At 48.4% G+C, this 3,001-nt stretch overlaps 1 non-coding gene across 1 annotated transcript; it reads left to right on the top strand.

The window, feature by feature from the left end:
• The first annotated feature begins 218 nt into the window (after positions 1-218).
• Positions 219-355, top strand: LOC132573091 (U11 spliceosomal RNA). The gene has a single exon (XR_009555495.1). It is a non-coding gene; the product is annotated as a U11 spliceosomal RNA (small nuclear RNA).
• Positions 356-3,001: the final 2,646 nt, after the last annotated feature.

Raw genomic sequence — 3,001 nt, 5'->3', positions numbered from 1 at the left:
AGCATCCAGTGCCCCTCCTCAAAACACATCCCAATTATATTAGCCTTAAAAGAAGGTACCCCTATCCTTCATTATTCCAAATGGAGGGAAGGCATTTTAAAGGCGTCTGGTCCCTTTAAATTGAACTCCCTTTGGAGTTCAATTGTGCTTGTCACAATCTTGCTCCTGGCTGCATCCCCAAAGTCCCCAGATATTTCTTGAGCTGAACCTGGCAACCCTAGTTTCTGCTGTGAGTAGTACATAGAAGGGGGTAGCTGTGGCTTTCTCTCTTTCTGTGCAGAATCACTATAAAGAGATTTCATAAGCATCATTTTTTATTCTGGGGTAGCTGGTAATTGACTGTTCTGGCTCCCCATTTCATGTTCATAAAAAGTTTGTTTGTTTTTGTTTCTTTCTTCCGTCCTAATTCTTTGTAAGAAGTGTCTGTGCACCATTAACACTTTGAAAAAAAAAATAAAAAGAAACCCTGACACAATGTAGGTAGGGATGTGCAAAAAAAAAAAAAATCGGAATTACACGGATTCGGAAGTACACGGGGAAAAAAAATTCGGATTCCCCGTGTACTACTGAATACCGTATTCGGAATAGCCGCATATATGGTAATGCGCGGCTATTTCCGAATATACGGCCCTATTATACCCTATGGGCCATTGAAATCAATGGCAAATAGGGTATATTTGAAGCCGCCTGGAGGGGGGGTTGAGGGAGAGCCCCCAAATTTGCAGGGGACCTGTAGGGGACTCTCCCCTCCAACCCCCCCAAGTCCCAAAAAGATTGGGCCAGGGGATCCCATTCCAGGGGCACCCAAAGAGGGTGCCCCTATTCCATCATTACACCCTAAGGGCCATTGAAATCAATGGCAACATAGGGCATAATTAGAGGCTACTGGGGGGCAGGGGGTTTGAGGGAGAGCCCCCAAATTTGCAGAGGACCTGCAGGGGACTCTCCCCTCCAGCCCCCCCAAGTCCCAAAAAGATTGGGCCAGGGGGTCCCTGTCTTTGGGCTCCCCAAAAGGCCCATTGCCAACAATGATGGGGAAAGCCCAATTAGCCACTTCCTCCACTACAATTGCTGTGGGGAAAGTGGCTCTGGCCAGAGGGGGGTTTGAGGGAGAGGCCCCCAGGGCAGCTTCAGGGGACTCCCCAGCATGCAACCCCCCTGGCCCCAAAAGACAGCACCCATCTGTGGGCACCCCAAAAGGAACACTGCTCCCAATGGTGAGAAAAAACAATTAGAGCCACTTCCTCACTGCAATTGTCGTGGGAAAAGTGGCTCTGGGGAGCAGGAGGTTTTGAGGAGAGCCCCCCAAACTGCTGTGCAGCTTCAGGGCACTGTCCCACACAAAACCCACAAGGCCCCCCAAAAAATTGGACCGGGGGTCCAATTCCTGGGGCACCCAAAGCCAAACCTAACTTCACACCAGAGAATCTCTATAGGACCCAAATGCACTACATCCCTCTATCTACTCTATGAACCCTGCAGGCCTGGAACCAATGTAAACCCAGTTCCCAACGTCACTGCCACACAAAACACAATCTGCTCAAGGTCTGCTCTGCAGACCTGGCTGCAGCAAACCCAGATGCCAGCTCTCTCACCCAGGTGCCAGCTTCCCTGCCCCAAACAACACAACTCTAGTCTCAAACAGGAGAAGTGGTGGACCAACTCAAGTGTTTAAAAAGTGGCCTTTCACCAATAAGAAAACTTAGGCCAAATCAGTCAACAACACCCCCCCCACCCCCAAACCAGGAAAAGTGACAACAGGAAAAAAAGGCCAAGCAAAGCAACTCAAGATTTTAAAAAGTGGTCTTTCACCAATAAGAAAACTCAGGCCAAATCAATCAACAACAACACCCCCACCCCTAAAACCAGAACCATGAAAAGGGGGACAAAAGTGGCCTTTTAAACAATGAAAATTAGGCCAAACAGCACCCCCCAATAACCTGAAGATAAAAATAACACAGCAGCAACACAACACAGCAGCAACAAATCAAACAATGAAACAGTAAAAAACTCAACTTTTAATAATACAGGAACTCCCCCCCCCCCCAAAAAAAAAACCCTTCACCCTAACCCCAAGAAATCCAAGCCACCCAAATCAGGAGAAGTAAAAGGACACTGCACTTTAAAAAGTCCTCTCACTAAATTAAGATATGGGCAAATTAGCAAAACCCCCCCACCCCAGGCCCCCACCCCCAGCAGAACCTAACCCCAACCCCAAATAGGCTACCCTACCCTCCCAGTACTCAGTCACCCACCCAAATCTGGACAAGTAAAGGGACTCTAGTCCTTTTACCAACAAAAACTAAAACAAGAACCCCAAAACTGTCTTACCTTGTCTTCTCTGAGTCCAGGGAAGTAAGGCTGAGTGAGAGAGCAGCAGGCAGCAGCAGCACAATCTCTCTCACACACACCAAGCCACACACCAACACAGCAATGGAGGAGTCCAGCAGGAAGACTCCTTTAAAAGGTTCTCTGGCCCTACAGAGAGCAATTTCAAAAAATAGCACTGCTCTCTGATTGGCCAGACAACAGTGCTTACTTGGATACCCAAGTAAGCAAAAGATCAAAAATAACAACAATGTAGCTGATGGCTGGGCCATCAGCTACACAACAGCCCTGCAAAGCATGCATTTGCAATGCATTTTGCAAATGCATGCTTTGGATTGGCTGCTGGGGCTCCTCTTCCCCCTCCCCCCCTCCCTGATCCCAGGGAGGCTATGGGAGAGGTGGGAAGAGGCCACTAAAGGCGGGAAAGCAGCTCCTTTGAGGCTGCAGAAGCCATTCCCGCCTTTTTCTTTGAAAAAACTTTGACAGCCGTATACTTCCGAATGGCTATTTGGAAGCATACGGCGAGCCGTATTCGGCTGCTGCATAATAGGCGGCAATGGGAATCGGCTACAGCTACAGAATGTATATTCTCATCCTACATACTGTTCTGTATATGGCCAAAGTGCATCGGGAGTTGGGGTATTCTGGCAGGATGTCCATATATTCCACTGCT

The sequence above is a fragment of the Heteronotia binoei genome, chromosome 5 (assembly GCF_032191835.1).
Source record: "Heteronotia binoei isolate CCM8104 ecotype False Entrance Well chromosome 5, APGP_CSIRO_Hbin_v1, whole genome shotgun sequence".
NCBI lineage: Eukaryota > Metazoa > Chordata > Lepidosauria > Squamata > Gekkonidae > Heteronotia > Heteronotia binoei.
The sequence above is the reverse complement of the archived record's forward strand: the minus strand, read 5'-3'. Positions and strand labels throughout refer to the sequence as shown.